General features: G+C 38.2%; 1 protein-coding gene across 4 annotated transcripts in view; it reads right to left on the minus strand.

Annotated features, from left to right (window-relative positions):
* Positions 1-24951, minus strand: part of PPP2R3A (protein phosphatase 2 regulatory subunit B''alpha) — a 243680-nt gene that overhangs the window by 169834 nt on the left and 48895 nt on the right. For 2 of the 4 annotated variants that reach the window (XM_037844529.1, XM_037844549.1), the window contains exon 1: positions 9672-9855. The exons of the other annotated variants lie outside the window; for them this stretch is intronic. The gene's annotated coding sequence lies outside the window, so the exon portion shown is untranslated. Of the gene's footprint in view, positions 1-9671; positions 9856-24951 lie in introns of those variants that run through there. 4 annotated transcript variants of the gene reach the window in all.

Consider the following 24951-nt stretch of genomic DNA (forward strand, 5'->3'; position numbering starts at 1 on the left):
CAGGACAAGAGAAGGGGAAAATGAAAGGGAGGAATCAAGCGCTTCTGGCATTGGTATTGCTACTCCCCAGGACAGGAGAAATGGTTTTTTTGTGTGTCTGTCCTTTGGGGGATGGCCACAGAAACAAGAGAGAGCTTTGTTCTGAATATGTTGTTTGAGGAGGTACCTGTGGAACATCCAAGTGGTCAAGACCAGATGAAACTGGAATATAAAAATCTAGATGTCAGAAGAAAGGTATGGGTTGGAGATGTGGCTCTGAAAAGTTACTCAGGGTGAGTGTATAAAGTGAAGAGAGCTCTAAGCTTAGGACACTGTCATTTTGGGGTGAGAGAGGAAGCCAGAAAGGCAACTAATAAGAAAACCAGGAGAAAAGCAGTTTTACAGTGGCTGAAGGAGAGACTTTCAAAATGAAGGTCACTAGTGTCAGATGCTGCTGAAAGTCAGAGAAAACCAAAAATTACCAACTGGATTTGCCAGTATGAAAGTCACTGATAATCTTGGCATGTATAATTTCAGTGACTGGGTATCAAAGAAGTGGTATAAGTAGACTAGATTTTCCATTAGTTTGTTAAGGAAAAGAGAGTTATAAAATGGTAGCAATAAGAGATTGGGGCCATGGATTTTTTTTCTTTTTTAAGAATGGGGAATATTTGAGTTTGTATATATGTTGGGAGAAAGTTCCAGTCAAGGCCCTAAAGTGGTTAGAGCTAGTAGCCAAAGATCCAGTGAAGGGCTTAGGCTCAAACAGGAGGGTCTCCCAGTGAGACAAGAGGAAAGAAACTGATGGGATAAGTTTATAGACGGAAGAGAAAATTAAAGGAATTTTTCCATGACAGCATCAATTTTCTCAGTGAAGTTGAAGGAAAAGTTATTAAAGTTTAGGGTAAAGAAGAGGTGGTGGGGGATCTGGGGAGACAGTGAAAATCTGAAATAATTGCTAAAGGAAATAAGAAGAAATCTGACTAGGAACAGGCAAAAGAAAGGGTAGGTCCTGAAATGTTCGGCAGGCCTGACTTAGGAGTAGCAAGGGTGAATGGATGGGTAGATCCAGAGCTTCACAGGAAGGTCAGCACACAAAAAGAACTGAGGCAAGAGACCCAAGAATAAGTGTGATAAGCACTCACAGAAGTATGAGGTAATATTTTTACTGATTAAGCGATGTTGAATAGGAAGGTAGCAGAGGAGAGAAGTGTCTTGGCAGTTTACAAACGGTCTCCCTCAAGGATGACATCCATTTGTGCAATGAGCTTTGACTTTAACTGTTCTATTAGCCAACCAAAATTTCACTGGATATTAGTGGAGACTTCATTAAGTCATATGAGATGTAGAAGGTCTGTTTTTTCCATCACCCTCTCTTAAAGGTTGACAAAGATAAAATTGCCTCTGCTAACTTTAAAGTAAATGCAAAGACAAGAAAATTCAAAGTAGAAAGAAGAAAACTAAAAATTTTCACAAGAAACAGGAAGTATTTTAAAAAAGTAAAGTTTGGTTATAAATATAAAAAGGCAGATGCCTTAAAATAATAATGGGAGCAATGAGAAAGTTCTTTGTGCCAGGATCACATTAATTATTCAACAGTATTCTTCAATTTTAAAACTTTTTTTTTTAAATATTTTAATATCCCTGAAACGGTGATACATCTTACAGTGGGTTGCATCTTAAATTCCTTATTGACCAGGCATAGTTGTGAAATAGCTGTCACTAACACTTTTTAGTAAGATGAAGAAAGCACCACCATAAAAGACGTGTAATGACTCGGCAAAAAAATCCCAAAGACCAAAGTGGAGCACTCTTTTAAAAAATGTTTTGTCACCAAAGAGTCTTGATGCATAAAGGATGACATTGTGTGGGAAAACACGAACATAAAGGACTCTAAATTTAAAAGTGATTTTAAAGTTGGAATCTGAATTGTGGAAAATTTAGGAATATTTAAACCAATTTATTTCACCTCTACTTTCTTTTATCGAATGCACAATAGCGATATATGATTAAAAAATCATATGTGAACATAAGTCTAAAAGCTCTTTCAATAAGTAAAAAAGTCCTAAATGATAAGAAAGCACTGAATAGTTCAATTGCTACTTTTTTCTTTCTTAATGGCACAAGAAATGAATATTTTACGATCTTAAATTTGATGAAACATGGTAAATTTTTCAATCAGTCTAAACATCTGTTGTATCAGGAGTATGAGGCAGAATATAGTACGTTTCTTGGGAAATTGTAGTTATTTTTAATCATTTACATTTACTCCACCTGAGGTCTGTTTGCATACTGCAGGCCCCAACCTCCAAGCCTTCCCTCTCTGTTTCTGGCTAAGTGGTTCATATGCAACTTGAGTTCATTCAACAAATATTTATTGAGCACTTATTACCACTTCCACATTAAGCAGATTACGATTACTTTAACAAGTACTTTCCAGTTACTTCTGGCATTCTTCCATAATAAACTGCTATACGGCAATTTCTGATGTAGCAGATTTTTTGTGAAAAAAACAGAGGCAGCAGACAAGAAGAGTTAGGAGGAAGAGGAACTGCATTTTGAAAGATGAAAGGCTTACCAGGTGGAGAAGGAATTAGACTGAACAGATATATGAAAAAGTCTTGTGTATTTGGAGAATTCCAAGAAGTCTGGTACTGGTGAAACTGAAAATGCTCAGCAGGGGTTTTGCAATTTTAAGATGGTAGAGGAAAGAGAGTTTCTGCCCCTTCTCCTTCCAAGTCTCCTCAAAACAATAACAAGAAGAAACAGGAATGCAAACCCCATCTTCAAAGAACATCGGAGATACCAATAACCCCAAAACACATGAAGATAGAGAACAGAAATAGGAATGGTAAACTACTTATCAGAGTACAGAAGGGGGGGATACTGACGGCAAGTAAATCAATTCACCCTGCAAAACCCACTAAAGGCCAGGGTTTGGAGTTATTAGGTACCATGAAAATGGGGTATGGCAGAGGATTGAAAGCTGGGGGGATTGTTTGAGTATTCAAAGGAACAGTTAGACGTTCCCATCATCATTCCATAAGCTCAGAAAATCACTCCTCCTCCAACAGAAGTTTATTGGGTTAAAAAAAAAAAAATTGAACCAGAAAAGTACCACCTCCAGTGGTATCAGACACAAGGGATGAAAACAGAATAATTGAATAAAAGTCTATATACTGAATAGTGAGCCCAGCAGCCCCTTTCCCCTGCCCAGGTCCAGATTACCTAAAGCAGGCCTCAGCCCCCAGTGTGGATCAAATAATCCTTTTCTGGAAAAACAGAAATCCCATCTAGCCACATGATCACCTTACAGTAAGGTCCACTAATAGACAAATGCTGCCCATAAACACAGAACTTCCCCTAAGCTTTTTAAAGCCTCATTTTAATTTTAAATCAGCTTTATTGATGTTAATTTACATACAATAAAGATATGTATTAAATGCACAGTTAGTGTGATTTACAAGACCCACATAACCATTACTCTAAAAAGAGAACATTTCCATCACCCCCAAATTATCCCCATGCCCCTTACCAATCAGTTCTCTCCTACCAGCAATATCAGAAAACCATGATCTGACTCCTATCAACACAGATTCATTTTGCCAGTTCTAGAACCTTATATGAATGTAATCATACAACATACATACTTTTCTATCTGGCTTCTCTCACTTAGCACAATGGCTTTGAGATTCCGCCATGCTACGGCATGCATCAGTAGTACACTCCTTTTTATTGCCAAGTAATAGTGCACTGTATGAATATACCTAAATTTGTGTTACCTAAGCCCCAGCTGGACATTTGCATTGTTCTAGTTTGGTCTATTATGGGTATGCATTCATTTACTAATTAGTAGTAGAACTAGTGAGTCATGATAAGTGTACATTTAACTTTGTAAGAAATGGCAAAACTATTCTCCAAAGTGGTTCTTTCTATTTTACACTCTCCTCAGCAACACTTGAGCTCCACATCCTTGTGGATACATCCTTGTGGATACTTGTCAGTTTTTTTAAATTTACTCATTCTGGTGGGTGTGACGTAGTATCCCACTGTGGCTTTAATTTGCATTTCCCTGATGAGTAATGATGTTGAGCATTTTTTCATATGCTTATTGGAAATTCATTTACCTTCTTTTGTGAATTGTCTATTCAAATCTTTGGACTCTTTTTTATTACTGAGTTCTAGGAGTTCATTATACAGTGCTGGTTGTGTGTGTGACTGTGGTTGAAAGGGAATGTTTAGGATCATAAATATCACTAGAAGAAAGCTAGAGGATGAAACATGGGACTGTATAACAGTGAACTCTGTTGTGGACAATGAATACGGTTAACAGTACAAATATAAGAATGTTCTTTCATTAACTAGAACAATTGTACGTCACTATTACAAGGTGTTAATAATAGAGTGGTATACCGGAAAAATACACCTAATGCAAACTATGGACTATAAACAGTAATATTTTAATATCCTTTCATCAATTGTAACAAAGGTACCAACTAATGCTAAGTGTCAATAATTGGGGGGTATAATTTTCTTTTTGGTGCAATGAAAATATTTTAAAACTGATTAATGAATGCACAACTGTGATTATACTGAGCCACTGATTATACACTTTGGATTAATTGTATGGTGTGAATAAGACTGCTTTAAAACAAAACAAAACAATTCAGTTACTGAAGCTCTATGTATGTGCTAGTTTGAATCTATTATGTACCCCAGAAGAGCCTATGTTCTTTTAATCCAATTTTGTGGGAGCAGACCTATTGCGGGTGGGACTTTTTGATTAGGTTGTTTCCATGGATATGTGGGTTTTAATCCTTTACTGGAGTCCTTTAAGAGAGCTCACGGAGAGAGCTCAGAGAAGCTAAGACAGACATTTTGGAGAGAGCCATTGAAACCAGAACCAGGAGAGAAGCTAGGAGAGGGCCCTAGATACTGAGAGAAATGCCCCAGGAGAAACATGCAAAGGACATATAGGAGCTGAGACAGAAAGCCAGTGAAACCAGAAGAGAGAGAAGGATCAGCAGACTTCATCATGTGCCTTCCCATGTGACAGAGGAACCCGAGATGCCAGCAACCTTTCCTCTGAGAAGGTTATCTACCTCTTGATGCCTTAATTTGGACATTTTCATAATCTCAGAACTGTAAATTTGCAACCTAATAAATCCCCACTGAAAAAGCCAACCCATTTCTGGTATATTGCATTCCGGCAGCCTTTACAAACTGGAACAACATACATAGTAAAAAATGTTTTGAAAACAAATTATTAGCATCAGGTAGAACCAACAACTGAACTACTGAGTTCACTAATATTTTCATGTTGAATAGATAGATCTTTGTACAGATGCAATATACCCCAGAAGCTGATACTTTAAAAATGAAATCCAATGGATATTTTGAGCAATTGTAGCAAGTATATAGATTTTTAAGGTCACTGTACAGGAAGCTTTCATTTGAATGCATAAATTCTGGCATATGTTTTCTGCTTTCCTGAATTCCTCTTTTCCTTTCACTCTAACATGTGAAATGTGGCTATAAAGCAAAGTCTGATTAAAGTAATGATTTTTTTAAAAAAGAGTTTGTTATATATTTTAGATACAGTATTATCTTCTGGCTTCCTTTTCCATTTTCTTAGTGGTGGCTTTTGAAGAACAGATTTTAATTTTGGCAAAATCCACTTAATTTTCCTTTTATAGTTAATACATTTGTATTATCTTAAAAAGATCTTTGCCTATCCTAAGTTCATGAAGATTTTTCTCCTGAGTTTTTTTTTTTGTATGTAGTTCTATAGTTTTAGTTTTTATATTTAGGTCTATATTCCATTTTGAATTAATTTTAACATGCAGTATAAGGTTGAATCTGAAGATCATTCAACATCATTTGCTGGAAAGATCTTCCTGTCCCCATCGAATTACATTGGTGCCTTTGTCATAAAATAATGGCCAAATATAATGGGATGATTTGTGGATCCTCTCTTCTTGTGTCAGTACATAGACCAATACCATTCAGTCTTTATTACTGTAACTTTATACTAAATCTTAAAATAGTAATGTAAATCCTTCAAAATTGTTCCTCTTTTTCAGAATTGTTTTGGCTATTCTAGGCCCTTTGCATTTCCACAGAAATACTGGAATCAGCTTATCAATTTTCACAAAGAAATCCTGCTGGAATTTTGATTAGAATTTCTTTGAATCTAAATCTCCATTTGGTGGGAATGAAAATCTTAACATCAAGACTCCAATCCAATAAATATGGTGTATCTTTCTATTTATTTAGATCCTCCTTCATTTTTCTCAGCAAGGTTTTGCATATCTTTCATTAAATTTATCCCCAAGTATTTAATGTTTTCTGGTGCTAATATAAATAACTCTATTTTAACTTTTTATTTTATTTTCATTTTCCTTACTGTTTGTTACTGGTATATAGAAATACAATTGATTTATGTATATTGACCAGTAACTTGCCACACCCTGCTGAATTCACGTATTAATTCTAGTAGTTTTGGTTGTTCTTTGTGTTTGTAAAATGCTTGGGATTTGTCATATAGACAAATATGTCAACCATATCATCTGAGAAACAGTTTTTCTTTTTTTTACTTTCTTTCCAATCTTTACTGCTTTACTGCACTGGCTAAGATTTCCAGAACAATATTGAATAAAAGTGGTATGATCAGAAATTCTTGCCTTGTAGCTGATCTTATGGAAAAATCTTCAATATTTTATCTTTAAATATGATGACTGTAGGGTATTTTGTAGATGTCCTTCATCAGGGTGAGAAAGCACTCTTCTATTTCTAGTTTGAAGAGTTTTTTAAAAATCACATATAAATGTTTAATTTTATCAAATGCTTTTTCTGCATCTTTTGAGATGATCACACAAATTTTAACCTTTTTTCTGTTAATGATGTGGGACAGGGCTGAGAGAGCTGAAATTCATACTAGGAAGGCAACACTTGTTTAAAATTAATGAATGAAGAATTAGCAAGATATGCATTTAGAAATGTGAAGGTAAACAACAGAAGAAATAGCTAAGAAGAAGTTTACAACACTTGTCTCTGAGGAACAAGCCTGGTCAGGAGTAGAAACTGATTTTCTGTTAAAAGCCACTTTAGCATTAAAAATGGGTTTTACTCTGAGATGCTGATCCCTTTGTGTATAACCTGACTGGTCTCTGGAACACTGGGTATCTGTGTGACACCTGAAACTCAGAGCTAGAGCTTGGCAGATATGAATGTCAGTATTAATGCATACAGCAACTGTTAAAAAAAAAAAAAAAAAAAGGCTGAAAAAGAGCCCAGACTTCAGTTAGAGATATGAATGAAGCAGATCTAGTTAAGACCAGGGCAAATCGGGCCAAAGGGTAAAGGTTGAAACTGACTGTGTTTTAAAACTTCAACTTCCATGTGAGACCAAGGGAAGAGATGTTTATTTGGTGCAGGATCTATATTTTCTAAACAATATAACTTCTACAGTCAGTTTGTTCAAACACCACAATTATATGGAACTTTGAATAGGAAGTGAGATACGGTAGGTTTGTATAGGTTAGAGTGAAATAGCAACACATCACAAGGTAATTTGGGCAGAGAATAAAAATATCTATGCAGGGACCCCTGAGGAGCCAGGAAAAAATGCGGAAATGTTGGACTTCCTCACCTGGGTTGTTGCTGATGTTCTCACAAACATTGAGGAGTGACGGCTTGGTATACCGAGCCCTCTATCTTGAGGCTTACCCTTATGAAGCACCTTACTGCAAAAGAGAGGCTAAACCTGCTTATAATTGTGCCTAAGAGTCTCCCCCTGGGTACCTCTTTGTTGCTGAGATGTGGCCCTCTCTCTCTAGCTAAGCCAGCTCAGCAGGTAAACTCACTGCCCTCCCCTATACATGGGACCTGACTCCCGGGGATGAATCTGGACCTGGCATCATGGGATTGAGAACACCTTCTTGACCAAATGGGGGATACGAAATGAATCAAAATAAAGTTTCAGTAGCTGAGAGATTCCAGATGGAGTTGAGAGGTCACTCTGGCAGACATTCTTACGCACTATATAGATAACACTTTTTAGGTTTTAATGTATTGGAATAGCTAGAAGTAAATACCTGAAACTGTCAAACTCCAACCCAGTAGCCTTGACTCCTGAAGACGATTGTATAACAATGTAGCTTACAAGGTATGACAATGTGATTATGAAAACCTTGTGGATCACACTCCCTTTACCCAGTGTATGGATGGATGAGTAGAAAAATGGGGAAAAAAACTAAATGAAAACTAGGGTGGGATGAGGGGGATGATTTGGGTGTTCTTTTTTACTTTTATTTTTTATTCTTATTTTTATTCCTTCTGGTGTAAGGAAAATGTTCAAAAATAGATTGGGTGATGGATGCATAACTATATGGTGGTACTGTGAACAGTTGATTGTACACCATGGATGACTGTATGGTATGTGAATATATCTCAATAAAACAATTTAATTTTCAAAAAAAATGGGTTCTAGGGAGATGTGAAAATGAGGCTGGGGTCTGATTATTGTGTGCTAAGGCTGGGGGTTGAGGGTGCAGTGGGTAGGAATTCAACTTCAGGCATGGGTTGTTAGCGGTGCATCAGAAGGTATTTCCCATGCAGCTGGATATTCTTAGCCACACTGAAATAGAAGTTGAAGATAAAGATATGGGAGTAAGTATGAGATGAAGGTTTTAAAGCCACAGGAGTTGATGAGACTGAGCAGGCATAGGGTGAGAAAGGGTCAAAGACAAATCTCTGAGGAAGGCGAACATGTATAGGGCCAGGAGAAGGACACAAGGAAGGAGAGAGAGAATGGCTTTTCAAAGGGCAGAAGGAAAAACAGCCAACTATGTCACAGAAGTCAAGGGATAAGAGTGTTTTATTCTTCCAACATGCTGAGTTCCAAAGATTCTGTGTTCCAACAAACATTAGCGCTATACTTTGCTTTCATAGGTGTTTCTCCCTAATTTTATGGAGAAATTTGGGAAGTTAATAAAATCTTAAGCAGCATAAATGTTATGATGGAAAATAAACAATTGTGTTACACATATTTTTTTATGTTGCTATTTATTTGTTCCATTTCAGGAAACATCTGGAGCAGAAAGAATGAGGTAAAGAACTTTCATGGCTTATCTCAGCTGAAGAAAGGGTTCAAAAAGAAAATGATCAACATAAACAGAAACGAGAGAATGGGTTGAATATCCAATCACTTAGATGAAACATTTGAAGACTGACAAGTGGAAGAAACTGTATAAAGGTGTCTTGAAAACTTTTATTTAAGAGTACACAAGGTGTGATGATTCAGAAGTAATGAGTCACTTAGAAATAATAAAACTATTAGTTTGCCTGGAAAATGCAGTCTCTGGTGGATGACTCAGTATGGAAACTGCTTCCAAGAGAACAGTTTAGAGGAATACAAAAGAATATATCATAGAACTGCTTGTGGAATAAAAAAAGGAGACCTGGAATATTTTATTTGCTGTGCCCATTTCAAAAAATAGTTGAGAAAATAAATTAAGAAATCTCTTCTAAGGGAAGATTTTCTGGTGCTCAAAGAAATTGTATATATGAGTAATGAAAGAACAATTAATGCTTTAGGTTTAGGGATAATGTCTCAATGAGACTAAAAGTAAAATAAGAGCATCTCAGCAGCAGTTTGAGCACATGGAAATTAGGAGTGCTTAAAAACTTACTTTTATTCTTTCTCCAGTGGAGAAACAGGAAATGTGGCTAAGGGGAAAAAGCACCAGGTGGGCAGTCAGAAGTCCCTAATCCTAGCTTCTGTACTGACCAGCTCAGTAACGTGGTCACTTCATTTCCTTCACTGGGATTTCACCTTCTCTTCTGGAAAAACAGGACGAGAGATGGCTCTGGGGTCTAGGGAACATGAGAAAAGCAAAACTTATTTTTTCACAGTTCAAATTAGGAAAAAGCTACATTTTACCAGAGAACGCCTTTCTATTATTTGATGTAAGAAGGATTTGTAATGCATGTAATCTGTAAAACTAGTGATTTGCCTGAGAACTGGCTCCAAAAGGAAAATTTTGGATTTGAAATTTTACCATTTTATCGTTTTATTAAAATACCATATATTCCAAAACATCAACAATAGTTGTCTCTGTCTGGTTGGTGGTATTTTAAGTTACTTTAATTCATATATTTTCCTTTTTTAAAGTCTTTTTCATATTTTGGAGAGCATATAAAAATTAGCTCACATTCTATATGTAAAAAAATTTTTTAAATCCATGGAACTGTTCGACACAGCGAACTCTTAAGTTAAACCACAGAGTATAGTTAATAATACAATTATAATAGCACAATTACAAAAAGGTGCTTTCATCAATTGTAACAAATGTATCCCCAAAATGCAAGGTGTTAATAATAGGGTGGTATATGAGAATTCTGTATATAAAAATAGAAAAATCATTTGGACAGTTTAGAACAGACCAGGTACTCTTCAAGACACAGAAAGTTAAAACAAATTCTTTGGTTTCTGCCTAAAGTAGCTACAGTGTGAAAGGACAGAAGAGGACAACAACTCACCTTTAGGTCACAGAAGGCACCCCAGGGAGGCAGACTGCCAGCCCAGTACTGGTATAGAGTAGCTGGCCATAGGAAGAAAGGGAAAATGCCTTTTTTTTTTTTTGGTATTAGTGAAAGACCAAATACCAAAAGCAGGATGGGGCATGGGATGAGTAGGAAGCTTCCAGGAAGTTGGTATTATTCAAGCGTCAGGTTTGAAGAGAGGCTTCCAGGAGCTAAAGCTGGGGGTGGGGCAAAGGCAACCTTAAATTGTAGAGCTCCTGAATCAGAGGTCAGAGGATTAACAGTCAGATTTAAGATCACTATGTTTAGCACTGTGGAGGACAGACTTGGGGAAGCAAGACGCTAAGCAGACCAGAGAGAAGGCAACTGAAAAGTCCAGAAGCAAATCAGTGAGGCTATAAAATAAGGCAGCACAGAGGCTTAACTGACTAACACATGATGGCAAAATTTTGAACAAGATATGAACTTAAGTCTTCAAACTTTAAATCTTGTCGTTTTCTACATCCTGTCTAGGCAAGCACAAATTCTAGCCAAAGTCGACAACAAATCTTAAATTCATTTTCATTAAGTAAATTATGGACATCTTTTAAAAAATGACTCTACTCATTAATTAAGCACCCAAAATGTTCAGGGCATTACAAAAAACAAGCAAGGCCCCTGTTTGTGGAAAGGAATGGGACTAAAAAGAATAGGTATTCAGTCAACAGGTATTTATTGAGTCCTCATGGAGATGACATCTTAGTGACATTTCCTTTCAGAGAATAATTTGTACATCCTCCTTTCCTTCCATGACAAGTTTTCACTTGGGTATAAGTGAGCAATTCTAGAAGATGACCAAGAATCTGAAGTTAAAAAAATAGGAGCAAGACATCAGGGGGAAACTTGCTTGAATGGAAAATAAAGAGAGCAGAGAAAAATTACTGGATGACAGTAAGCTGGGGAGAAGCCTGGACTTGCCTACAAGTAGTCTGTATTTGACAAAAATGATACTGTTGTTGTTTAAAAAAACAAAACAAATATAAAAGTAATAACTATAGAAATTTAAAAAATGCTTGCTCCAAAAAAAAGGAAAGAAAAATGCAAAGGAAAACAAAGATCACACATAGAGATAGTATGAATGTGGACATTTTTGTGAATTTTTTTTTTTTTAACTTCCTAAGGTCCCCTCCAACCCTGATCTTCCATTATTCTTGAGACTCCTCTCTGCCATGAGACCCTCCACCCTCACCTTTAGGTTCTTCCTAGGTGCTCTGAGACCCCTGCATGAATGTTCTTTTTGGCTTTAAATAAACACATACACAGACTGGAGATTTTTGTTTATATTTATTAAATTTTTTTAACAAAATGAAATTATAGTTTATCTGCTTTTTCCACTTAAAAAAAGAAAAAAACCTTTCCATGAAAACAGAAATCTCCATCACACATTTTCTATACATTGTGTGGATATACCAAATTTACTCATTCAATTCTCCACTAATTGAACATTAAATAGATGCTCCTCTACTAAGGAACACTGAGCTGCATGATAAGCAAGGTGGAGAAAGGAAGAAGCAACAAGCAAATAAAACTGACTTTAGCTGTGGCAGCATTTTGCATATTCTAAAGGTGGAAAGAAGTAATACATACGAGAACTCATGAGATTTTAGCGTTCCAGACATAAGATGAATAATGTCTAAATCTGGAATTGTGTATGAAGAGGAATTTCCAAAAGGGAAACAAAAAAAAAAGCTACAACCCAACACACACACAAAATGAAGTAATCTCACATCTTCACATCTGCAGAACAGATAGAATACCAAGCAAAAAACTCAGACAGCTAAAAACGGTAGGTGGACTGCCAGAGAAAAATCAAGTGATGTTCTGTGATCACCCACAACCACAGCTTTCCAAGGAAGTGACAAAGCTCACAAAATTGTGCTCTAACAGAAAGCACGTTGAATCTTTTTTGTGAGATGCAAGGCGGGCTTAAGACTTCACATACCCTCTCTGGGCCTCAGTTTCCTCAAGTGTTTGAGCAGCCTCTGTGGGTTTACAAACTGTGCTTGCCAGAGTTCACTTGGAAACTGCCAATATTAGACATTTCTTACTGCAATCAAAATAACTTTTATCTGTTTTATATACTGGATCTCCAAAATAAGAGTTAAAAATATTATTTTAAAATCTTAAAAAAAAATAACATTCACCCTTCAGATTATTTATCACAAAGGGGAAATGTAAATTTATAATGAAGGGATCTGAATGTCACCACCTTAACACAGTAATCAAACTCAGCATCACTAATGGTGGGACAATCAGATAATATGTATCTTCTAATATGATACGATATAGATGTAGTATTATCTGTGGAGTTGTCTTGCCAAGAATATTTAACCTGAATCTAATCAAGCCTTTAGATCTGATGTCCAATTATAGGAAATACAGGGGATAGAGAAATAAGTTAACACCATGAAAATACAGAGAAAGTCACAGTATGGATCATTCTATGACAACTGGCCTAGTCTCTTCAGTAAGTTAGTATTATGGAAGGGGTGGGGGGAACGTGGCTTGGAAGAAGGAACACCAAATACAAAGGCTCTGAGGTGGGAGCATGTCTTGAATGTTTTAGGAAGAGTGAGAAAGCCAGTATGACCTAGTGGAACAAGAACATGAGTAGTAGGAGGAGACAGAGAGGTAATGGGGCAGGAATGGAGGGGAATTGCAGGGGTGAGGCGATGTAGCAATCATTTAGCACTTTGTAGATCCAAACTAAGGACTTTAGCTTTTACCAAGTGAGATGGGAAGCTACCGAAGAGCAGAGTAATGACATGATGTGACTTACTTTTTAACAAGATCATTCTGGCTGCTATGATGACAACAGACTACAGAAGATAAGAGTGAAAGCAGGGAGATTACATAGGGAGCTAGTAGAATAATCCACGCAAAAGGTAATGCTGGTTTGGACTAGGTGGTAGCCAAGGAAGGGTGAGAAGTGACCAGATTTCTGGATATTTTTTGGAAGTAGAGCTAATGGGATAGATATGGGGCTTTCATGGAAAAGATAAGAATCCAAGGACGCATCTTAGGGTTTTGTTGTTTGTTTGTTGATGATTTGAACAACTGGAAGAAGAGAAGTGACGTTAATTGAGACTGGGAAGACAGCAGGAAGAACAGATCTGTTAGTGGGAAAGAGTGGTGGTGGCAATGAAGGTCAATAGTTCAGTTTGGACACATTGGTTTTGACTTGCCTATTAGATGCATTCATGTAGAGATGTCCAGAAGGCGGTTGGAGAATTGAGTCTGGAGTTTGGGGAGAAATAGGGGCTGACACAAATTTAGAAGTCATATTTAAAGCCATAAGACTAGATGAGATTACCAAGGGAGAGAATACAGAAAGTAAAGAAGAGACATTTAAAGACTGAGCCTTGGTTACTCAGACGTGCAGAACAGTGCTACCCAATGGAACCTTCTGTGATGATGAAAAATTTCTCCATCTGTGTTATTCAATAGGTAGCCACTACCCACTTGAAGTATGGCTAATTCAACTGAATGGCAGTTTAATTTTATTTAATTTTAATTAATTTAAACTTAAATAACTAGATGTAGCTAGTGGTTGCAAAACTGGATGGTACAAATCTAGTTTGGGGACGTGAAGAGGAACCAGCAGAGGAGACTGAGGAGTGGCCAGAGAGGTAGGAGGAATGACAGGCAAGGAAGGAACTGTGAGACAGTTCTCCATGGGTCTCTCATGTTTTTGCACATATTACAAGCAAGTCCTCCGTTCTGGACTATGTTTTTAAGAATGTTTGTGTAGCAAACAGCTTTGGAAGAGATGGTATATGTCTTCCTCCAGAGCAAAGAGTTATGTTACTGTCAAGATAATGTTTCCCTCTAGAACAAAGGGCAGGCATGCTTACTGTCCATTATAAAAGAGTTGGGTTCCCTAAGATCAGGTTTCCTTTCCAATAACACAATCCACCATGTGTACAAGTGTCATCTGACCCTCTTCACATTGCCTGGAGGGACTGGGACTCAGGGACCTAGTACAAAAATACTGATACTCTGGCTACTGCTACTGCTATAAGTATAAACTGTGTTTGTCTCTGATCTAAAAGTCTCCTATCTTCTACCAGCATTCATGAAACTGTGGCAGGCTAACTTGTTAGCTTACAAATAGGGTGTAACCTCAGATCGTTCAAGGAGAGAATGATCAACCCTGCTCCTTAATGTTAACTCAGGTAAGTACATGAACATCACTGGTAACTGATAACAGCAGTTTTACTGGAACAGTGGGGGCAGAAATCTAACTGGCCTGAATTCAAGAAAAAATGAGAAAAAAGAAATTAGCAACCATATAGATAATTCCTTCGAAAAGTTTTTCCATAAAGTTTAAGCGAAATAGGGTAACAGTTAGAGGGAAAAGTGGAACCAAGGTGGATTATTTTTAATATGGGGGAAATAAAAGTATACTTCCATACCTAAGAGAATAATTCATAAGAGAAGGGAAAACTGATGATACAAGAGAAAGTATTGCTAAAGCACTGAGATAGACTAAATTCTTTCACAGTAACAGGAGCGGAAGCAGAATGTATGGGTACCACTGCAGGAAGGGGGGTAGATATAGTGGTGGGAGCTTGTAGAAACTCAGTGAAACAGGAACCACGGTCATCAGTTGAAAGTGAAGAGTGGAGAGGAGATACTGACTGTGTCAGGAGACTGAAGAACTAAATAGTCATCTAGGAGGAGATGAAACTGAAAGAAAACGACTGGGAGAATTCCGTACGACTGCCAGGCAATGTTAAGGTCCCACTTGAGGTTATGATTATTAACGTAAATTCAGCAGCATGGTTTTACAGGCTTGGAATAGGCAAAGAATTGGCTTAATCAGCATTGTGGTTTAGCCAGGCAAGGCTGCTGAAGTGAAAGAGAGGAAAAGGAATTGAGTGTGTATGCAAGGGAGAAAGGATAATGACTGGTGACAAAATCCAAGCCTCTACCCTTCCTTATCTCCTAAAACCCTAGCCCTTCCACTGTGCCAGGGAATTCATCAGCAAAATCCCCATACACTTGGCCCATTCTCTGACTTTCTTCAACTTTCTTTACCTTCTTGTTCAAACTGAAACTGGGCTCTCCCCTGAGGATGCTGTTTTCCCTGTCCTCTTAGACAACTCTTAGATAACTCATCTACTCTTCTGCATCCCTCATAACACAGGGCCTGGTAAGTGCTTTTCTTGATCCTTGTTGCTACTTCCAGACCATTTTCCGCCCACCCTTCCCCAAAAGCATCTGCTTTGAGTCACGTATCATTAGACTCAACCATCCACTAACCCTCCTTATTGCAGGCTTTTAAGGCTCCCAACACCACCCTCATTCCTTGAAGATTTTAGCTTCTGGCTCACTATTACTCCATGATTTTGTCACAATTTTTACTGATTTCAACATCCAAACAGATGATCCATCTGATGTACTGGCTTCTTAGTTTCTTCGCCTTTTCTCTATAACAGGGAACTTATTGATCCTGTTCTCGACCTTGACTCAGCCTTTCTCCCATGGACAAATCCTGAGCCTTTAGAATATTCAAGAATATATTTTAATAACCACATAACTGTAGGAACATAGTTTACCAAAAAAACACTTACTGGAGAGCACAGAGAAAGATCGTACCCCAGAAAGTTGCCTACTGAGAGTGTAAAGGGAATGGTTATGTATCAGGCATAAGAACACCCTCTGTTGGACTTCACGCTACCCCAATCAACAGATAACAACAAATCCCAGGAATGCTTCCTCTCTACCTTTTCTTATCTTGGGCATATATTCCTCAGGTTAAGGGTGGTTGAAGGGTAGAAGCAGAGGCAGAAAGGCATGCTGCTATGTTGACAATGTTCTTGTACTAGGTTCTCAAAAGGAAGATTAATGTTGTTACACCATCATTTTAAAAGTACTTATACAAGCCGGGCATGGTGCTGAGCATTTAAATGCATTATCTAATTTAAATCTTATAACAACACCGAGGTTAGTTTATCTCCATTTCACAGATGAGGAAACCGAGACTGAGAGAAATAAAAGAATTTCCTCATATTACACACTCAGAAAGTAAAAAATTGTACTTGAGCCCAGGTTTCTCTAATATCAAACCCCCTCTGTCCTATACCATGTCTAGATAAAGAGCAAAGCTGGGTAGTCAATATCTGAATTCCCATTATAATCCCAGATTTCTCAACTTCTAGGTAAGGAATTAACTCAAAATCTTAGGAGGAAAGGAAGGAAGGAAGGAAGGAAGGAACAGGGAGAGGAGGAGAGGAAAGGGAGGAAAGGAAAGGAAGGAAGGACTATAGTTAACAGTACAATTATAAAAATATTCTTTCATGAACTGTAATAAATGTACCACACTAATGCAAGGTGTTAATAATAAATAGGGTGGCCTATGGGAACTCTGTATTTTATGCATGACTTTTCTTTAAACCTACAACATCTCTAATAAAAAGGGAGGGAGGGAAGAAGGGAGGGAGGAAGGAAGTCTGTAGAACAATGAGTCATTGTAGCAACCAAGATAGAAAAAAACAGAGGTTTTTTTCTTAAACTCCAATTTTGTTTCTCAGAAAATCTGAAAACCCAACAAATGTATTAGAATATGATGAAACTTGGTGTAGTGATACTTAAGATGGGTATAAAAAGAAAATCATAACATATAATGTTAACGGAATAAAAATTTAAAGTCAGGCTATTAAAAAACAATGAGAGAGGCGGGGCAAGATGGCAGACTGGTGAGCTGTATGTTTTAGTTACTCCTCCAGGAAAGTAGGTAAAAAGCCAGGAACTGCGTGGACTGGACACCACAGAGCAATCTGTCTTTGGGCATACTTCATACAACACTCATGAAAACGTGGAACTGCTAAGATCAGCGAAATCTGTAAGTTTTTGCGGCCAGGGGACCCGCGCCCCTCCCTGCCAGGCTCAGTCCCGGGGGAGGAGGGGCTGTCAGCTCCAGGAAGGAGAAGGGAGAATTGCAGTGGCTGCTCTTACCGGAAACTCATTCTACTGATTCAAACTCCAACCATAGATAGACTGAGGCCAGACACCAGAGACTCTGAGAGCAGCCAGCCCAGCAGAGAGGAGACAGGCATAGAAAAAAAACAACACGAAAAACTCCAAAATAAAAGCAGAGGATTTTTGGAGTTCTGGTGAACACAGAAAGGGGAAGGGCGGAGATCAGGCCTTGAGGCGCATATGCAAATCCCGAAGCAAGGCTGATCTCTCTGCCCTGGGCACTTTTCCTTAATGGCCCTGGTTGCTTTGTCTATTAGCATTTCAATAACCCATTAGATCTCTGAGGAGGGCCGTTTTTTTTTTTTTTTTTTTTTTTTTAAATCCTTTTTGCTTTTTCTAAAACAATTACTCTAAGAAGCTCAATACAGAAAGCTTCAAAGAATTGAAATTTGGGCACGTCAAGTCAAGAGCAGAACTAAGAGAGCTCTGAGACAAAAGGCAATAATCCAGTGGCTGAGAAAATTCACTAAACAACACAACTTCCCAAGAAAAGGGGGGTGTCCGCTCACAGCCACCATCCTGGTGGACAGGAAACACTCCTGCCCATCGCCAGCCCCATAGCCCAGAGCTGCCCCAGACAACCCAGTGTGACGGAAGTGCTTCAAATAACAGGCACACACCACAAAACTGGGCGTGGACATTAGCCTTCCCTGCAACCTCAGCTGAATGTCCCAGAGCTGGGAAGGGGGAGCAGTGTGAATTAACAGAGCCCCATTCAGCCATCATTTGAGCAGACTGGGAGCCTCCCAACACAGCCCAGCAGCCCAGAACTGCCCTGGGGGGACGGCACTCACCTGCGACATAGCACAGTCATCCCTCAACAGAGGACCCGGGGTGCACAGCCTGGAAGAGGGGCCCACTTGCAAGTCTCAGGAGCCATACGCCAATACCAAAGACTTGTGGGTCAGTGACAGAGACAAACTGTGGCAGGACTGAACTGAAGGATTAGACTATTGCAGTAGCTTTAAAACTCTAGGATCATCAGGGAGATTTGATTGTTAGGGCCACCCCCCCTCCCCGACTGCCCAGAAACACGCCCCACATACAGGGCAGGCAACACCAACTACACACGCAAGCTTGGGACACCAATTGGGCCCCACAAGACTCACTCCCCCACTCACCAAAAAGGCTAAGCAGGGGAGATCTGGCTTGTGGAGAACAGGTGGCTCGTGGACGCCACCTGCTGGTTAGTTAGAGAAAGTGTACTCCACGAAGCTGTAGATCTGATAAATTAGAGATAAGGACTTCAACTGGTCTACAAACCCTAAAAGAACCCTATCAAGGTCAGCAAATGCCACGAGGCCAAAAACAACAGAAAATTATAAAGCATATGAAAAAACCAGACGATATGGATAACCCAAGCCCAAGCACCCAAATCAAAAGACCAGAAGAGACACACCTAGAGCAGCTACTCAAAGAACTAAAGATGAACAATGAGACCCTAGTACGGGATATGAAGGAAATCAAGAAGACCCTAGAAGAGCATAAAGAAGACATTGCAAGACTAAATAAAAAAATGGATGATCTTATGGAAATTAAAGAAACTGTTGACCAAATTAAAAAGATTCTGGACACTCATAGTACAAGACTAGAGGAAGTTGAACAACGAATCAGTGACCTGGAAGATGACAGAATGGAAAATGAAAACATAAAAGAAAGAATGGGGAAAAAAATTGAAAAACTCGAAATGGACCTCAGGGATATGATAGATAATATGAAACGTCCGAATATAAGACTCATTGGTGTCCCAGAAGGGGAAGAAAAGGGTAAAGGTCTAGGAAGAGTATTCAAAGAAATTGTTGGGGAAAACTTCCCAAATCTTCTAAACAACATAAATACACAAATCATAAATGCTCAGCGAACTCCAAATAGAATAAATCCAAAAAAACCCACTCCGAGACATATACTGATCACACTGTCAAACACAGAAGAGAAGGAGCAAGTTCTGAAAGCAGCAAGAGAAAAGCAATTCACCACATACAAAGGAAACAGCATAAGACTAAGTAGTGACTACTCAGCAGCCACCATGGAGGCGAGAAGGCAGTGGCACGATATATTTAAAATTCTGAGTGAGAGGAATTTCCAGCCAAGAATACTTTATCCAGCAAAGCTCTCCTTCAAATTTGAGGGAGAGCTTAAATTTTTCACAGACAAAGAAATGCTGAGAGAATTTGCTAACAAGAGACCTGCCCTACTGGAGATACTAAAGGGAGCCCTACAGACAGAGAAACAAAGACAGGACAGAGAGACTTGGAGAAAGGTTCAGTACTAAAGAGATTCGGTATGGGTACAATAAAGGATATTAATAGAGAGAGGGAAAAATATGGCAAACATAATCCAAAGGATAAGATGGCCGATTCAAGAAATGCCTTCACGGTTTAACGTTGAATGTAAATGGATTAAACTCCCCAATTAAAAGATATAGATTCGCAGAATGGATCAAAAAAAATGAACCATCAATATGTTGCATACAAGAGACTCATCTTAGACACAGGGACACAAAGAAACTGAAAGTGAAAGGATGGAAAAAAATATTTCATGCAAGCTACAGCCAAAAGAAAGCAGGTGTAGCAATATTAATCTCAGATAAAATAGACTTCAAATGCAGGGATGTTTTGAGAGACAAACAAGGCCACTACATACTAATAAAAGGGGCAATTCAGCAAGAAGAAATAACAATCGTAAATGTCTATGCACCCAATCAAGGTGCCACAAAATACATGAGAGAAACATTGGCAAAACTAAAGGAAGCAATTGATGTTTCCACAATAATTGTGGGAGACTTCAACACATCACTCTCTCCTATAGATAGATCAACCAGACAGAAGACTAATAAGGAAACTGAAAACCTAAACAATCTGATAAATGAATTAGATTTAACAGACATCTACAGGACATTACATCCCAAATCAACAGGATACACATACTTTTCTAGTGCTCACGGAACTTTCTCCAGAATAGATCATATGCTGGGACATAAAACAAGCCTCAATAAATTTAAAAAGATTGAAATTATTCAAAGCACATTCTCTGACCACAATGGAATACAATTAGAAGTCAATAACCATCAGAGACTTAGAAAATTCACAAATACCTGGAGGTTAAACAACACACTCCTAAACAATCAGTGGGTTAAAGAAGAAATAGCAAGAGAAATTGCTAAATATATAGAGACGAATGAAAATGAGAACACAACATACCAAAACCTATGGGATGCAGCAAAAGCAGTGCTAAGGGGGAAATTTATAGCACTAAACGCATATATTAAAAAGGAAGAAAGAGCCAAAATCAAAGAACTAATGGATCAACTGAAGAAGCTAGAAAATGAACAGCAAACCAATCCTAAACCAAGTACAAGAAAAGAAATAACAAGGATTAAAGCAGAAATAAATGACATAGAGAACAAAAAAACAATAGAAAGGATAAATATCACCAAAAGTTGGTTCTTTGAGAAGATCAACAAGATTGACAAGCCCCTAGCTAGACTGACAAAATCAAAAAGAGAGAAGACCCATATAAACAAAATAATGAATGAAAAAGGTGACATAACTGCAGATCCTGAAGAAATTAAAAAAATTATAAGAGGATATTATGAACAACTGTATGGCAACAAACTGGATAATGTAGAAGAAATGGACAATTTCCTGGAAACATATGAACAACCTAGACTGACCAGAGAAGAAATAGAAGACCTCAACCAACCCATCACAAGCAAAGAGATCCAATCAGTCATCAAAAATCTTCCCACAAATAAATGCCCAGGGCCAGATGGCTTCACAGGGGAATTCTACCAAACTTTCCAGAAAGAACTGACACCAATCTTACTCAAACTCTTTCAAAACATTGAAAAAAATGGAACACTACCTAACTCATTTTATGAAGCTAACATCAATCTAATACCAAAACCAGGCAAAGATGCTACAAAAAAGGAAAACTACCGGCCAATCTCCCTAATGAATATAGATGCAAAAATCCTCAACAAAATACTTGCAAATCGAATCCAAAGACACATTAAAAAAATCATACACCATGACCAAGTGGGGTTCATTCCAGGCATGCAAGGATGGTTCAACATAAGAAAAACAATCAATGTATTACAACACATTAAAAACTCGAAAGGGAAAAATCAATTGATCATCTCAATAGATGCTGAAAAAGCATTTGACAAAATCCAACATCCGTTTTTGATAAAAACACTTCAAAAGGTAGGAATTGAAGGAAACTTCCTCAACATGATAAAGAGCATATATGAAAAACCCACAGCCAGCATAGTACTCAATGGTGAGAGACTGAAAGCCTTCCCTCTAAGATCAGGAACAAGACAAGGATGCCCGCTGTCACCACTGTTATTCAACATTGTGCTGGAAGTGCTAGCCAGGGCAATCCGGCAAGACAAAGAAATAAAAGGCATCCAAATTGGAAAAGAAGAAGTAAAACTGTCATTGTTTGCAGATGATATGATCTTATATCTAGAAAACCCTGAGAAATCAACGATACACTTACTAGAGCTAATAAACAAATTTAGCAAAGTAGCGGGATACAAGATTAATGCACATAAGTCAGTAATGTTTCTATATGCTAGAAATGAACAAACTGAAGAGACACTCAAGAAAAAGATACCATTTTCAATAGCAACTAAAAAAATCAAGTACCTAGGAATAAACTTAACCAAAGATGTAAAAGACCTATACAAAGAAAACTACATAACTCTACTAAAAGAAATAGAAGGGGACCTTAAAAGATGGAAAAATATTCCATGTTCATGGATAGGAAGGCTAAATGTCATTAAGATGTCAATTCTACCCAAACTCATCTACAGATTCAATGCAATCCCAATCAAAATCCCAACAACCTACTTTGCAGACTTGGAAAAACTAGTTATCAAATTTATTTGGAAAGGGAAGATGCCTCGAATTGCTAAAGACACTTTAAAAAAGAAAAACGAAGTGGGAGGACTTACACTCCCTGACTTTGAAGCTTATTATAAAGCCACAGTTGCCAAAACAGCATGGTACTGGCACAAAGATAGACATATAGATCAATGGAATCGAATTGAGAATTCAGAGATAGACCCTCAGATCTATGGCCGACTGATCTTTGATAAGGCCCCCAAAGTCACCGAACTGAGCCATAATGGTCTTTTCAACAAATGGGGCTGGGAGAGTTGGATATCCATATCCAAAAGAATGAAAGAGGACCCCTACCTCACCCCCTACACAAAAATTAACTCAAAATGGACCAAAGATCTCAATATAAAAGAAAGTACCATTAAACTCCTAGAAGATAATGTAGGAAAACATCTTCAAGACCTTGTATTAGGAGGCCACTTCCTAGACTTTACACCCAAAGCACAAGCAACAAAAGAGAAAATAGATAAATGGGAACTCCTCAAGCTTAGAAGTTTCTGCACCTCAAAGGAATTTCTCAAAAAGGTAAAGAGGCAGCCAACTCAATGGGAAAAAATTTTTGGAAACCATGTATCTGACAAAAGACTGATATCTTGCATATACAAAGAAATCCTACAACTCAATGACAATAGTACAGACAGCCCAATTATAAAATGGGCAAAAGATATGAAAAGACAGTTCTCTGAAGAGGAAATACAAATGGCCAAGAAACACATGAAAAAATGTTCAGCTTCACTAGCTATTAGAGAGATGCAAATTAAGACCACAATGAGATACCATCTAACACCGGTTAGAATGGCTGCCATTAAACAAACAGGAAACTACAAATGCTGGAGGGGATGTGGAGAAATTGGAACTCTTATTCATTGTTGGTGGGACTGTATAATGGTTCAGCCACTCTGGAAGTCAGTCTGGCAGTTCCTTAGAAAACTAGAGATAGAGCTACCATTCGATCCAGCGATTGCACTTCTCGGGATATACCCGGAAGATCGGAAAGCAGTGACACGAACAGATATCTGCACGCCAATGTTCATAGCAGCATTATTCACAATTGCCAAGAGATGGAAACAACCCAAATGTCCATCAACAGATGAGTGGATAAATAAAATGTGGTATATACACACGATGGAATACTACGCGGCAGTAAGAAGGAACGATCTGGTGAAACATATGACAACATGGATGAACCTTGAAGACATAATGCTGAGCGAAATAAGCCAGGCACAAAAAGAGAAATATTATATGCTACCACTAATGTGAACTTTGAAAAATGTAAAACAAATGGTTTATAATGTAGAATGTAGGGGAACTAGCAGTAGAGAGCAATTAAGGAAGGGGGAACAATAATCCAAGAAGAACAGATAAGCTATTTAACGTTCTGGGGATGCCCAGAAATGACTATGGTCTGTTAATTTCTGATGGATGTAGTAGGAACAAGTTCACTGAAATGTTGCTATAGTATGTAACTTTCTTGGGGTAAAGTAGGAACATGTTGGAAGTTAAGCAGTTATCTTAGGTTAGTTGTCTTTTTCTTACTCCCTTGCTATGGTCTCTTTGAAATGTTCTTTTATTGTATGTTTGTTTTCTTTTTAACTTTTTTTTTCATACAGTTGATTTGAAAAAAGAAGGGAAAGTTAAAAAAAAAAAAAAAAAAGAAAAAAGACAAACAAGGAAAAAAAAAAAAAAAAAACAAAACGATGTAGTGCCCCCTTGAGGAGCCTGTGGAGAATGCAGGGGTATTCGCCTACCCCACCTCCATGGTTGCTAACATGACCACAGACATAGGGGACTGGTGGTTTGATGGGTTGAGCCCTCTACCATAAGTTTTACCCTTGGGAAGACGGTTGCTGCAAAGGAGAGGCTAGGCCTCCCTGTATTTGTGCCTAAGAGTCTCCTCCTGAATGCCTCTTTGTTGCTCAGATGTGGCCCTCTCTCTCTGGCTAAGCCAACTTGAAAGGTGAAATCACTGCCCTCCCCCCTACGTGGGATCAGACACCCAGGGAAGTGAATCTCCCTGGCAACGTGGAATATGACTCCCGGGGAGGAATGTAGACCCGGCATCGTGGGATGGAGAACATCTTCTTGACCAAAAGGGGGATGTGAAAGGAAATGAAATAAGCTTCAGTGGCAGAGAGATTCCAAAACGAGCCGAGAGATCACTCTGGTGGGCACTCTTACGCACACTTTAGACAACCTTTTTTAGGTTCTAAAGAATTGGGGTAGCTGGTGGTGGATACCTGAAACTATTAAACTACAACCCAGAACCCATGAATCTCGAAGACAGTTGTATAAAAATGTAGCTTATGAGGGGTGACAGTGGGATTGGGAATGCCATAAGGACCAAACTCCACTTTGTCTAGTTTATGGATCGATGTGTAGAAAAGTAGGGGAAGCAAACAAACAGACAAAGGTACCTAGTGTTCTTTTTTACTTCAATTGCTCTTTTTCACTCTAATTATTATTCTTGTTATTTTTGTGTGTGTGCTAATGAAGGTGT

This window comes from Choloepus didactylus, chromosome 1, assembly GCF_015220235.1.
Source record: "Choloepus didactylus isolate mChoDid1 chromosome 1, mChoDid1.pri, whole genome shotgun sequence".
Classification (NCBI taxonomy): domain Eukaryota; kingdom Metazoa; phylum Chordata; class Mammalia; order Pilosa; family Megalonychidae; genus Choloepus; species Choloepus didactylus.